Below are 15,699 nucleotides of genomic sequence, written 5' to 3' on the forward strand. Positions count from 1 at the left end.
GGCCTGGAGATTTAATGGAAAAAGCAAAGAGTGACATTCTAAAATGTGTGTGGAATTGATTCCTGTTTTCCAAGAAGGGCTTGCAATAGAGGTAAGTTAGGATTATCTGTTTTAGAGCCAAACTAAAGTGGAGTCACTTATGTCAGGGACAAAATGGAGATGGTCAACAAAGGAGTCTAAAGGAAACCTAGCCTAACCTTATAGGAATTTATCACTCTTCTCAGAAATCAGCAGAAGATACCAGCCCATCTCTAAATGCCAAATCCATTCACACCATCTCTGGACATCCTTGTTCACCTATTTAGCTATCCTGATTCAAATAAGAAAGAAGCCCACTAGATAACCAATTACCTGAAAAAGCTAAATAACTTCTGCACTTATCCCATAAAAAATTCCTTAGCCTGAAAATGACCCAGCACTCATTGCTCCTGTAGCTTTGAATTTCCCAGCCTACAGGTCAAAAGCCTTGCACTAAACTCAACTTTCTGCTTTGTTTTATTCGGCATGTGAAGTTTGGTTTTTAACGCTGTTTATTTCTGCTTTCAACCTTACATAAAAGAGCAGGGAATTATTTACAGCCATCCAATTCCTGGGGTAAGAAATTACCAGGCCAGAATGTGGTAACAAATCTTTGCTATAAATTCATGTGTACATTTTTTTTTCCAAAGTGGCATATGGAAGTAGGTATCTCTTAATGACACGGTTGAATTTGTGGATTAGAATCTTTGCTATGACCTTCTGGAAAAATAAGACTAAGGTCACTAACAATATGCTAGTACCAGCCAAAATACCATTCAACTGTAAGTTCTAGACCTTTTAGGTAACAAAATTATACCTACCAGCAGACCTGTGTCTTGCCTTGAGAATTACAGATGCCAAGGCTGTGCTGGTCTCATCACAGAGAAGGTGGCTTTGAAGTTCCAGAGTCACTGAAGAAGAAGCTCTGAAATTCCTTCAAAAATGAACAGTCTGTCATTTGACAGTTGCCAGAAAAAAAAAAAAAAAAAACGCACTCTTATATTTGAAAATCTATCAGAAGGAAAGATCTGGCTTGTCAGGGATCAAATCTCTGCCCAGTACTACTTCCTCTGCAAAGCCACACAGAGTCAATTGCTGTTAACCTCTTGCTCCTGTGCCTCATCCGTGGGCCTATCACATGGAGTGTGTTCACTCCGTATGATAATTGTTTGTTTACATGAGTGGATCTCTATTAGAGGTTCTTCAGGGGCATAGGCTGGGTCTTTCTTGTTCATTATCGTCTCTCCAGTGTCATGCCTAGGCACAGTAGATCTAAAAAATGTTAATTGAAAGAAAGCTGGTGTATCTAGTCAACCTCATGAAGGGAAGTGTAAATACCAAATTATAGGTCATGTGTTGTCCCAGCCAATTCTTGGAGTGTCATTTTCAGTCTTCGATACCTTTTTTTTATAGCATTGGGAAACTAGAATTTGTTCAAAGTTGGGCGACCAAGATGGGCTGTGGAGAAGGGAAGTGCTTGACAGGATCTGGAAACCACATCACATGAGGAACAAATGAAAGAACCAGGAATGATTAACTCGACTAGAAGAAGGCGAAGGAAAGATGTGGTTACTCTCCGCAGACATTTGAAAAGCTGTCAAGTAGAAAAGGTAGTTAGATTTGTTCTGTGTTACCCCAGAGGGCGAATTAAGGTTAGTGATTGAAAGGTACAGAGAAGCAGATTTTGGCTCACCAAAAGCAAGAACATTCAAACAAAACAAAACAAATACTCATCAACAGCAGAAAAAGAGTAAACTTTCTGTCTTTGCAGTGACAAAAAGAAAATGGCCTATGGGGCTGCGAGGATCCCTCCAATGTAGGAGTTTCTAATTCTCTACATAGTAAGTGCAGGTACCCCTGGAATCACGGGTATGGAAGCACGCTAGGGGAATAAGTGATGGGATCTTCTTGGCTAGGCATCGGTTATCATAGGTGGAAGAGCCCAGGAGACAGTCGGGAGCTCTGGAAGATGGAAGCAAAAGGGAGAGGCATGTGTCTCCAGAGGCAAGAGAAGTCTGATAGTTCTGAAAGCGAATTCTCATGGCACCACTTCTGTGCCTACTGCTTCTCCTAGTCATAGACAGCAGCTATCTGGAGTGAGAGTAATCTAAAACAATACAACAATATTTGGAATTTGGCGGAAAGGCTCATCTTTTTGAAAGTTAATACTCAAAAGAGCTGCAATCACGCATCTGTTTTCTTGTTTGGTTTACAATTTCATGGACTCCATGAAATTGAATGACACTTCACATTGATAAGCATTTCTGAAACAATATGGTAGCAATTTGAAAAACACATTATACTCTCAAGCTGCATAAAGAGCAAAGAATATACTCTTTAATGCTTAATTTTAATAATGATCTTACTTGTTACAGATACAGCATTTCACAATGAAAGCCTGTGTTTCAGTCCAGTAATACGATAAGACACAGCTTGTAAAAATGAGAATTGAGTTTAACTATGTTCTTGGGTTTTATTTTCCATTTATCATGTGAATTGCTTCTAAATAAGATTGTCTTACTTCATTAATTTGCATAATTACTGAAATATAGCATGGGATCCCAAATAACAAACTCCTGATAATATCATTTCAGATTTACTGTGACATTATTTTGAAAATGACGAAAATTGATACACAATTAAGTGAAGAGTAAAAGTCTTTAAGCTAATTATGTTGCTTTTGAGTCTTTAAAACATAAAGAGGTTATTTGGGGCAGAACAATACATTTTTGTGCTCAGATGCTGAACAGCTTGAGAACCAAAGAACAACTGGCAAGTGCTGTACCATTTTACAGTAATAATAAGTCTGGCTTTGACAGAGTCGGAGCCAGGTGGAGTTTTGTTTTTGTTTTTGTTTAATTGAATCAAGACCGTTGAAGAAAGATGAGGAAAGTCTTCAATGAAGACTTAAAAATACCTGTTCAGATGTATTTTGATTTCTGAAATAGCACCCTATCAAATTAGCTTGACAGTCTCTGGTCCCAGCAAGAAAATCCTGATGCCTTGTTTGAGTTCAGACTTTCAGCAAGTGCAAACATTTCACTCAGCCTCAATCTTCAAAAATGTGGGCGAGACAGAAAATGTGGAAACGGATAAAAAGCTGCAAGCTATTAGTTAGCTATCAGACATGGTTCCGAGAGCCAAGTAGTAACTGTTCCTCTCTGGAATGGGGGCTGCTGAAAGACAACAAGGCTCATTGACAAAATAAATCCCGTGGCTTGTCTTGGGCTAGCTGATAAACAGGGGCCCCGACTGATGGAGTGTCTTTCCTAACATCACAGAGACGACCACAGAACAACAGCAGAGGCGAAAACGATACCTCTTCCTCCTGCCTCCCACATCCTCTTATTAATCATTTTAAACTGAAAGCTTGAGAACAGCAGTCCTGCCTAAAATATTGCCTGTTTCCCTAAGACGGCATCCGGGAAGCTGCAAAGCAGGGTGTTCCCCTTCTGCTGCTTTTTCCTTTGGGTCATGATTTGAGTGAATCTGTGACCTCGATGATGGCCGAGGGATGGCACAAACAGACATTTGTACTTTATGCAGACTCTTGGTAGAGTCTTCTTGTTTTAATAATTCACCGAGGGGCATCAATTCTCTGAAAAAAGAAAGATCTCCCTGTTGCGCGGTGGCACTTTGGGGGATCGTCCAAATGCTGCGGTGGCCTGGGCAGCTTTGTGGTTTCTTGCTGGGTCACCTGGCTCAGGAGTCGGGCATGCCTCCCCAAGCCCTTCACCTCCGGCAGCGTGGAGGCCTGGGCCCCGAGGTCCCCAGCCTGGGGGGATTGGGGAAGGAGCAGGCTCCCTGGTTCTGCCAAACCTCTAGGCTACACTCCACATTTTAGTTTATATTAAAAAATAAATCTGGAGCTGTTTAACATTCCCAAGCTGGTTGTGTGCATGCGTGCGTGCACATGTGTGTGTGTTGCTGTGTGTGTGCACAACATGCAAAACTTGAAAGCGGAGTTTCAGCTGGCCCAGAACCTGCCGTTTCCATCCAGCTGTTGGCCTGTGCCTCTCAACACACGTAGAGCCCATATTAATAGCTCCTGTAAAATATGCCCTGTTATTTTATCCAGGCAGCAAGATTCTCAGCAGCTGTGGGGAGCATCCTTTGACCCAACAACAGACAAATAAGATTCTTCGTGTGATTGGGGCTAGGGTGTGTGACACAGTACAATGGAGAAAGCTCACTGCAGCCATGGGGGTTTCCAGCCCTTGCTTGAAAGCTCTACTGGGGGCAGCACATCCTCTCTCAGGATTGTCTGTTCCATTGGTGGACAATGGCTCTGACTGTTAAAGTTCCTTTCTACTAAAACGTGTCTTGCTGTAACCTCTACCTAGTAACCCTGGACCTTACGGCTCATATGCAGAACTCCGCGTTCATCTTACTGAATTTTATTTTTATTATTACAACCACAAAGAGTTGTAGACCCTATTTACCATCCCTCCCAACTTTGATTCAGCCACCAGTATAACTCTCTCTCCACTATCATGATATGTGTCACTAACAAAAAGGTAGATAAAGATAAAACAAGGAAAAATATCAGTGTGTGTTACTTTAAATATATCTTTAGATAAACTCTGACCTATTAATCGCCAGCTCTAGGGTAGAGTTTTCCATTAGTCATGAAGGCAGCTATTACTGTACCTATTAAGAGGCCTGCTCAGGTGGGGTTAGCCCAGGATACCTGAAATCTCTTCATGGCTAGGATGAGCCACCTTTGTATACTCAGTGTCTAATACAGTGCCAGGCCCAAAGAATATGTTCCATAAATGACCGTGAACCAACAAATATTTTCTTGGGGACCCTGTCCTGTTACTAGTGACAAAAGAAATAAATAAAAATAAAAATAAATTAAATAAAAATAAATAAATAAATAAATAAATAAATAAATAAATAGATGATAGATAGATAGATAGATAGATAGATAGATAGATAGATAGATGATAGATAGATAGATAGATAAAAATAAGATCTAACACTGTACCATCCCATTCTAAAAGCTTCTTTAGCACCCAGTTATCTAAGGTTTGGGACCATCTATCTTTTTCTCCTTTAAAAATTACAACCATATTTGCCTCCATTTGCTTGCTATTATACATGGTGTCTGGCATTGTGTAGGTTTTCTGAGGTTACCAAGAGGTAATATGTCAAGCCAAACTCATTTAGATTAGCCAGTTCTGCTCACCTTAAACAAACATTTTTGAAGCTCATTTTGAGTTAGGCTCTGTACAGACGCTAAGGATATAAAAACGAATGTGACATAGCTTCTGGTTCCATGAAACATACGGCCCAGGGAGGGGACAACAGGGGGGTTCAAAACAATGTAAAAGGGACATCATGGAGGGGACAATGGAGGCACAGGGGAGGGGCACTTAACCTGGTCTAGGGTGACAGATACTCTTAGAGGAGGTAAAACCTGGGCCTAAGCTTGAGGAATGATTAGAAATTAACTGCACAAAAGTGCATTTTGAGGGGAAAAACAGAACGAGCAAAAAGCACAGAGGTGTGAAACTACATAAGATATGCAGAGGCTAAAGTGTTCCAGAGTGAAACTCAGTGTAAAGCACAGGCTTCACAGGATGATACTGGAGAGTCAGAGCCTTAGTCACGGAAGTCTTTGTTGGGTGTGGTAAATCGTGTGGGTTTTCAGAGATCACCAGGGAGATGCTAGAAGTAAAACCATTGTGTGTTTTATGATGAAGGATTTATTATGGAAATTAGACCAAACACAATTATACAAGTTGCTGAGGAAGTGAGCATCCAATGCGAAGCAAGAGGATCAGAAAGGAGTCAGCCATCAAGCACCTTCAGCCATCAAAGTGGGATTGCAAGGCTTGTGGGATTATCTAAGGAAGCAGGGTTCCACTTCAGTGGGTCACACACCAGATGATTGGCGATGGTCCTGAGGCTGCTGTTAGTCAAAGGGTCGGTAGTTGGGAAGAAGAGTTGGAGGTGGGAGATAGAGCAAGGGCCGCCTGGAACCTGTCAGCATCTTTCATTACTGCATCTAGCCATGAAGACTTTCTGAAAGTAGTGTTTGTTGTTTCCCTTCTGCCTTCCAAGTCCACAGTCTTACACAAATTCCTCCTGTGCCTGCTATAACTTGTTACATACAGAAAAGGAGATTCTACTACCACGGTCAAGCAAAGGGAAAACAGAAGCAAAACATGGTCAAGAACATTCCAGTAGAAGGAAGGGTACTGCTGGTGCAACACTACTTATCACCACTGGCCATTCACTGCCACACAATAAGATTCTTGACACCATCAGTGCCATGGAAAACCTCTGAGGACCCTCACATCTTTGGACCACTTGTTCAAGATTCAAAGTAGTAAAGTTATTCGATTGGTCAACCTGGGGTCACAAACCTGTGCTAGCTGCCAGACATGGGGGAAGGAAAGATTGTTCCCACTTTGGTGCCCATAGACTAAGACAGGGTCTTTTATTCCATCTCTTTGGAGATTTCCCTTTAAAGAAGGAAGGTTGTTTGGATGCTACAGAATAACAACAACAAAGACAAATAACCATGCCCCATAGTCAGATTAAATGTTAGGGGGAAGAAAAAAAAACATCCCCACAGGTACACTGAGAATGGATTTTGGCTAAATGCTTCTCTTAATTAGGATTAGGGTAAGTCTCACTAATATATCAAAATATCTATATCTGTAATTAATATTAATTAATTAATATAATTAATATATATCAACGGTTCAACAGCATAGTCAACAACAGTATAGTCAACAAGAAGACGATTTCTTTGTCATTCGACGGTCCAAGGTGAGTGTTTGGGATGGCAGTGAAGCTCAGGAGGCCAGGCTCGTCTTCAATGTGGCTCATAAGGTCATGCTGGATATTGAAGTCCCAGGAGGCCAAAAGAGGGAGAAGAAAGGCGCACTTACGTAGAGAGGTTTTATAAACCAGTCCAAACAGTGGCACACCACTTTTGCTCAATTGCCTCCCTTACCAACATGGGAACCTGGGAAAATGGCCTAGCTGTGTGTCCAAAAGAGAACAGATATGGGTGGTTATTGGTTTTTGCCATAAAGCCTGCCCAAACCATTCAGGATTCAAATCCGTCTGAGTAGTTTCATCTAGTCAAAGGTTACCTAATTGTACTATAGTAAGACAGGTAATAAGCATTTTACATTTTGAGGACATTCGGTCTCTGCGGTGACTACTCAGTTCCGCTTCTGTAATGCAAAAGCAGCCATAGACAATATTTTTTTAAGTGTGGTGGTGGCTGTGTTATAGTAAAACTATTTTTATAAAAAGTAAGCAGCAGGAAGGATGTGGCCTATAGGCCTGGGTAGGCTGACCCCTGATAGAATCAATTCTACTGTAAGCATTGTTCTCCTTGAGAAAGATGGAAGCAAAACGAGAGCTAATGAGTTTTTTATTTGCTTTTTCAGCCATTGACACTTTACCTCTGCCCCAATCTTTTCCCTCTGTCCTTTACTTCATTTCCTTATTTCTCCTCAAGGTTCTTTCTGGTCTCCCTCTGGGTTAGTCCAACATTCCTCTTCATTACTAACACTTATTCTCCATGGATCATGGTCTTGTTCATTTGCATAGTGAAATAAGCCTTTATACATAGCAACTCATTCATATTTGCCTTTCTTTTGCCTCTTTAACTAAGCAAAGTATCACTTGCCTCCTTCCTTTCAGTTGCAAAGATTTTGCCAGAGTTCTTTTCTTGTTATGGCCATAACATCATCCATGTGGCCTTTGTTGCCTACCATTGTCATCCCCATGGCTCTGATCTATGAACAAGAGCCATGTATTTGGAACAAAGGTCGCAATGAGCTTAGCTGGGAGACAATTCTCCATGATTCTCTTCTTTTTCTTCATATCTCAAGAGTAGAGGTATTGATGGCCTTTGGCTTGGACTACCTTTTCAAGGATGGGGTTATACTGACAATATCTCCCTTGAGGGCAAAGGTTGGGTAGGTTTGTTCTCAATGGATCAATGTAGCCCATTATAAAGCATTAGGATTTGCTAATTTCAATGTTCTGTAATACAACACACTAAGTGTACCGGGGTCAATTAACCTTTGTGACATGGTACTATGGGAAACAGAGCATTAGAATGCTAATACTTTGGCTACTGCTATTGTTGTAAACAATTGTAAGCAATTGTTGTTCTTTTTTTTTTGATAATATTAGGAATTAGAATAACCCAAAGTCATATTAGTTTGATGTGATTGAAGTATTAGCAGGAGGAGGGGATGGGGGGATGTGGAGAGAGATTTTGACATGAGATAAAGGTGTGTGAGAGATTAAAAGACAAGGGTTCTAGAGAAGTTGAGTTTTGAAGCAGTTCCAGTCCTGGAACAATGGAAAGACATACATCTTAAAAGGAAAGTAGAGGGCATTTTGGGCAGTGTCACTCTTGATCAGTAGCACAAAGGTGAAAATGAGAGTCAGGAGGCAGCACAGTCAGGGAGAATGATAACCAAGTGTAGCATAAGGTGACTTGGCCCAAGTCCTGCTCTGTTAGTAACCAACCAGCTGAGTCAGCCAATCTCAGCCTGTCTTTATCTGAAAATAAGGGAGTCAGTGAATCAGATGTTCTTTCTAAAGAAACTCTTTAATTTTGTAATTGGCTTTTAAGGAAGTAAGAAGCATGTTAACTTGACAAACTAGAGTGTTAATGTTGAGTTAGAATGAAAATTAGATTTGAAAGATGGGCTCAGCGATTGGCAGTAGGTGAAGACGCTTGTGTCGAATATAAGGATCAATAGGGAGCCGTTGTTGGTCCTTGAACAAAAATGACAAGATTAAAATATCTGTGGAATGGGGTCAAAGAATATTGCCCAAGAGGGCTTTCAAAATAACTATAGTCAATCCTAGACTGTTTTTTCGAGAGTCTTATGAAAAAAGTTCTTATACACATCACATTTCCATCTACCCAAATTAAAACATCAATTAAATAATTTACCCTGTAGCTGTTGAAAGATTGGAAGTATTAGTTGCCCGCACAGCACCATAGAAGTGTTTGTGACAAAATTATTAAAAGATGAAATAGATGGATCTTACATATTACTTAAGGTGCTTTCAATCTGGGGTACTTAAGGCTGGTTGCTATATAGTTCTTACTGGTAATGGTTGACATTGCTCTGATGATGGTTCATGGGCCAGACTTCAGCCCTATTTTTTAAAGTCTATGTGTCTATAGCCTCAAGAAGAAATAAATGCATTTTCCTATTCTGTTCCACTGGCTCATGTTCAAACTTGTGTCTTACCACAGTCATTTACCTCCATGAGGACATCAGAACCCCTGCTGATGCTCTCATTTTCCAAAGCGGCCATGGGCCTGAATTTTATTGCAGTGTGGAGAGCCTTTTGGTAGCTTATCTAGTACCTGAATAAAAACAGAAAGTGCCGGGTGATGCCCTGAGCCTAACAGCATCTCTCCCTGAATTCTCTCTAAAATTCATCTGTGGATACACAAACTAGTGCACAGCTTTATAGCTTGATATCTAGGATAAACAAACATCTACCAAGTGCTTCCAATCGTCCAGTTTCTTTCTTAACATTATTTATTTTTATCAGGATATAATTGACATGTAACATTATATTAGTTTCAGGGGTACAACATAATGATTCACTATTTGTATATATTGTGAAATGATCACCACAGGTCTAGTTAACATGCATCACCACACATAGTCACATATTTTTTTCTTGTGATGAGAACATTTAAGATCTACTCACTTAGCAATTTTCAAATATACAATACAGTCTTATTCATTATGGTAGCCATGTTGAACATTAAGCCCCCAGAATTTATTTATTTTGAACTGGAAGTTTGCACCTTTGACCACCTTCACCCATCTTGCCCACCTCCAGCCCCTGCCCCTCACAACCATCAATCTATTCTCTGTCACTGAATTTGGTTTTCTGTTTTGTTTTGGAGAGGGGTGTGTTTTTTTCTTTTGTTCTTGTTCTTATTTAGATTCAACACGTAAGTGAGACTATACAGTATTTGTCTTTCTCTGTCTGACTTACTTCATTTGGCAGAAAGCCTTCAAGGTTCATCCTTGTTGTTGCGAATAGCAAGATTTTCTTTTTTTATGGCTGACTAATATTCCCTATTATATATATATATATATATATTACATTCTCTTTATCCATTCATCCAAAGATAGACACTTAGGCTGCTTCCATGTTCACAATAGTAGCTTAATTGTAACATTAAACCTCATTTCCTACAGATGATGAAGATCAGGATATGCTTTCCAAGATTTGGGACAAACATCTGAGCTGTAGTATTAAATCAACAATAGAGGAAGAAGAATTGAAGGAAGATTTAAGGGAGTGCAGGTGGGTGAGGATTGCTCTAGCAGAAAAGATGTTTATAAAGCTTCTTCCAAAGAAATCTTCTCCAGACTCTCAAAGCTTATATTCAAACTATTTACTTATAAGAACGTATCTATAGTTCTGGTTCCATGAAAACAGAGCTCAGATTAATATCATTTGTGGATTAAAAGCAGCTTCAGTGCTGCTCAGATCTGGTGGGATTTTCTGGACCAGAGATTGAAACTGTAGAGTTCACCCCTAACAACAGTTATTTGTGAAATCAGAACGGCTATTCAGATTTCTCTGCCGCCTAAATTGCATTGATAAATTGGAGAGTGAGGAGATGATGATATTGTCAGTGAAAGAGAGCAGAATGAAGGACAAGTTTCATCATTAATACTTTCCTTCTAAAAAGAAAGTCAGATTTTTCTTCACTTCCCTGAGCCCCTAATCAGCTTCCAAAATGAGCCATTTGAACAGCCAGGGCTACTGTTAACATTCTCCTCCAGATAATATTCTGAGTTATTTTGAATATTTTCTATCTACATGATCTATTTACTTTTTGCCAACCAAAAACATGGGGTGAAATAGAAAGTGGGCGGGTTTATCTTTTATTTTTTTTCCTCCACGAGCTTCCCTGGTCAGGTCTTACTTCTGACCTTCTGACCTCTACAGCTTTTCTTTAGAGACCAGTGAGCTTTTACAAGAATGTCCCCCTAAAACCATCCCACTGATAAAATCTGAATCACAACAGGAGGAAGAGTAGCTTTCTGGAATGGAAAACAGGTTCGTTCCAGTGAACATTGTAGATGGGAACCCAATCGGAAAAGTCTCAAGAGCAAATGGGAAGTGAAGAGTGGAGACACTGAAGCCAGACAATCATTCTGAGGAGTTTTTCCACAAAGGGAACAGCGGGATAAAGGGTCAGAACCAGCATCAAGGGAGGTTGCCTAGTTTCCAGGGTCAGAGATCTAAGCAGATGGGGATCACAGGGCTACCGAGGGGCTTGTTCATTGTAAGCTACAGCCTTTTGGTACCAAACCCACCCTGCTAGAGTCTGCCTTTTCAAACTTGGGACTGAGACTCTGCGAATCATGTTTTTGTTGTTGTTGTTGTTGTTGCTGTTGTTGTTGTTGTTTTTCCATTTCAGGTTGCTCTTTGTTGAGTTCTACCATTAGGGGACTCAAGAATGAGTCGGGAGGACTAGAGAAGGAATGAGGTCCACAGTCACTGCCCTCTTACCGTTCCCACTGGCACCTTCCAAAGATGCTTCCTCACCCTGGCAATAGTTGCTCCCAGTAGCAGTAATTGGTTCTGATATGTGTGTTTTTCCCCTTTACTCCTCAAGTCAGTGCCATCGCAACCTCATTCCAGTATCAGAACCCTGAAGGTGGTACATCCTGCTGTCTGGTCTGAGTCCCAGCTTTGCAGGGGGCCAGCCGCAGTGCAGGCTGAGCAGGTCCCTTCTCAGAGGCCCCTCAAACTTCTAAGTTCTCAAGCCCCCTCCTTTACCTCCCTCCCCCCACCCCGCACCACCTTTTCCCTTTGTCCCCCCAGGCCAAGGATCTATGTTTCCTCAGTGTTCCTTTTTAGGCTTTTCCATCTTTCAACAATATTTCACAGCTTTCCTGAAGTAAATTATCTCTATCAGAACAACATGGTGGCTCATGTTTTCTTGACGGAACACTAAGAGTCAGAGTCAGGTGTTCAAATCAGGGTTGGCACGGGTCAAAGCCCACCGCCTCCCTACTCCCTACATGCTGCCTTATCCTGAAAAAAGGTCCACATTTTATTTTTTTTTAAAAAACATTTTAACCAAATATATGTGAGCACTTACTCTCCACGAAGCTAAAGAGTCTCTCTGACACATCTGCTAACAATAGTCCAGCCATTTTACTCGCCTGCGTGTCTCTCCATCCTCATCCTTACCACCATTTGACCTTTCTTCACATCCCAGTCTTCTGTGGTGATGCCATTTCTTCCTAGTGCTTGCTGTTCTGGGTCACACTTCTATATCTCTTCCCAGCGTTCTTTGCAATTCAGGTCCCTGACTCTGTACCCCATGTTCTGTGGTTGGTCTGTGAGGTAGGAAGGGTTGGTGCTCAACCACTTTCCGAAGCCCATGCTCTGGCCTGAAATTCCCATTCTTGGAAAGAGGGCTGAATTGAGTGTTTGAAGCTTATCATCAAGTCTCTGCTTAGAAGTGAGCACAATCACATGTAGGATTAACACCATTTCTCTGGCCTCAGTTTCCTCAACTGAAAAGTCAGGAAGCCCTAGGAGACCCTTATAGCATCAACATATTTCTGGGCCAAAGCTCTTGGAAATATGAGGCTCTCAGAACATTCCCCGTCTGTGAATTCTCTTCTTGATCCTGGGCTTTCCAGCTGATAGACCGTTACTCAATTCCTAAAATAATATAAAATTCTATTGAATTGGTAACAGTCCTTTGATTTACCCTAAAGCTTTCACCAGCCCATAGAAAACCTGCAATCTAATCCCTTCCATTCCCACCTTGGCTCCTTCCTGAAAAGTCTTTAAATTGTATCTTTAGCTCACTGAACTCTAATTACTTTCTTCCTTTCCTTAACCTCCATCCTTGGTTTCTCTTTTTCACTCATCCAGCGCCCTCCTTTAAAGAGCCACTTTTGTCCTTCTTCAATTTCTTACCTATAATCACACACATGACAAAAGTTTCCTCAAAGTCCTAGCGGATGTGGTTGTTAATTCATATCCCGCTATTGGGCCTTCCTGTTGGTAAAGGATGCCCCCAACAAGGGCTTCTGCAAAAGCACGTGAGGCCAGCTGTGACGTGTGTGGACCAAACTCCAGAGGAGGAAAATCAAACAGCAGTTCCTTCCCTTATCAGGTGGCTCTAAGGACTTCAGAAGTGACTTCGTGTCCTCAGCCTAGAGTGGTCTCCGCTAGATACAGTAGTCTCTACCACAGGCACTCAACCAACCATTTGTGAGGTAGCAGTATATGGAAGGTTACTTCGTAGGCCCTCAGGAATACGAGTTCAGATCTTTATCCTCTCCCTTATGCATCATTTTGCATGTGCTCTTTCTTGCATGCCACCCCCCATTTCTGACCCCCAGTTCTTCGTAAATGATGTGTCCTTCTATCCCACCATCCTTCGTGCCACCTCTTCCTCCTTTGTTTTCTCTCCTCCCCTTCTTCCTGATTTTCCACCTGTATTTATTCAATTCTATTATTTAAGAAGCAACTCAGCATATCTGTGGAAATGGATTCCCTTTGTCCTCCCACCCTCCACCCAGGCTCTGTGGCCCCTCCCCCAGCCCTTTGGGGATGCCCATCCTTTCTGTGTGTCTGTGAGTTTACTCATTAGCCTTCTGCATGCAGCTCACTTCTTCATGACATAAGACTGATTTGTCTTTATGCCCTCAAAACCTAGCACGGGATATAGTACGCCATCAATACGTGCTAAAGGAAGAAAATAATATTTCTCCAGGGTTCACAGTTTCAGCCTCAGTATTTGCTTTCCTTCTTCTTTAAGGAATCTTTTTTTTGGCTCCCAGGACTCAAACTGTGGGGCCTTTGTAGGTACAAAAAAATCACTTTCAGCCAGAAGAGAAACAGCAAGGAAGAATATGTATCACTGCATCTCATTAAGGAGAAAATATCCTAAGGGGAATATAGGAGAGAAGGAACTGCATTATAAAGGCAGAGAGGAGACCCCCAAGAAGCTTTTGTTATTATTGTTATTATAATTAATGGAAAGGAATTTGGCAGGATCCACCAATTTTAAGGGACAAGGGAATGCCTTGGGACCACTACTAAGCAGTGGATCTTCACCTTCATTTCCATCATACTGTTCAGCCAGCCAGTAAAAGTACATCAAATATACATAGGCACCATGGGGATAGGGAAACCAACTTGTGGTCAGTGAATTCTAAGGGAAAACCTGGAAGCTAGATGAAAAGGGCAGCGGATCAATCTTGAAATCTGGAGAAAGAGCAGTATGTGCTTTTCTTTCTCTGGAAGACGAAACAGTTGCAAATCTCTGAATACTCACTTATTCTTCTTTGGTGATTAAAAAACAATGACTTTATTCAGAAGGCATTTTCAACTCTGCACACACAGATGTACTAGGTACTCTCAGGATCACAGTGTAACTTGAGGCCTCCATGCTGGGCAGGGGCTCTGACTTGGCTGCAGGCTAGAAACAGAAACAAAATAAGATACAAGAGCCTGAGCTGATTCCCACACATTACAGAACTATTCCATGTGGTCAGCAGACCCGGTGGATGCCCTGAGCAGTTCTGCAGCATGTGAAAGGGATCCCGTGTCCCCGGTGAAGGAGGCCAAGTCTGGCCTAGTAAAACCAAGGTGCACAAAATAGACCCAGTGGAAGGAAAATGTCATTAAAACTCCTGCTTCAATCGCAACAGGCCAGAAGTTATTTGACTTTGGGCAAGTCTCACGCCAGCCCGTGTGACCTCCTCTCGTGTCACCTCAGATTCCAACCATCACAAACTTCTCACTATTCTTCTCTGAAAACACTAGACCCATCCGGGATCCTGTTTCCCTTGCCTGGTTTGTCTTTTCCCTTTCTTCTTCTAGCTCAAACGTCAGTCTCTGCTGACTCCCTCAGGATCCCCTAGAATTCTCAGCACAATTGCAGTATTTACCATGTTTATTGAAATGATATGCTTCTGAGCTTGCCTCACCCACTAGGCACAGAGATTCTAGAACAGGGATCGTATTGTTTCATTTCTGTATCCTGGCTGTTAACACTATACCTGAAACCCAGGTTGTCATGACATGTTTGCTGGATAAATGAATTTCCGTTAATTATGCCTCCATTCCTTCACACACAAAATGTAAAGGTGAGAGACTACCCTGCCCCCAGGGCTTCTTCTAGCCCTGAGATACAATGGTTCTACAAAGCTGCCTAAAAGTCACAGAGACAAATAACGTAGGTTTTATAGACCAAACAGACACAAATGCTTGCTGAGTACAAGCTGTGGAACTTATAAAAGTAGACCATTATTTGCCTCTGTTCCATAGAGTTCTACTTCCTGTGAATTTCCCACGAGGGCCTTTTCCCTGGAAATTCCCAGCTTTGCCCAGAACCACATCTCTCTCACACAATCTCCTGAATAAAGGACTATCCTGCATCTGGCTGTCAACCATCAGCTAGATCCTCAGAAAATATCAGAGACACATGAGTTATATTATGTACGTAGCCATTGTATGGTCCAGACCCCTATTCCATGCTGGCATGACGGTATCACAGTCCTTGAGATGGAGAATATGACAAGAATGAGGGAATAGAGGGCCAGAAGACTTTGGAGTCAGACAGGTAGATCACATTTGGGTCCACCATTGGCTTACAGTGTGGTTCTGGTTAAA

Source organism: Canis lupus, chromosome 8 (genome assembly GCF_048164855.1).
Source record: "Canis lupus baileyi chromosome 8, mCanLup2.hap1, whole genome shotgun sequence".
Classification (NCBI taxonomy): Eukaryota; Metazoa; Chordata; class Mammalia; order Carnivora; family Canidae; genus Canis; species Canis lupus.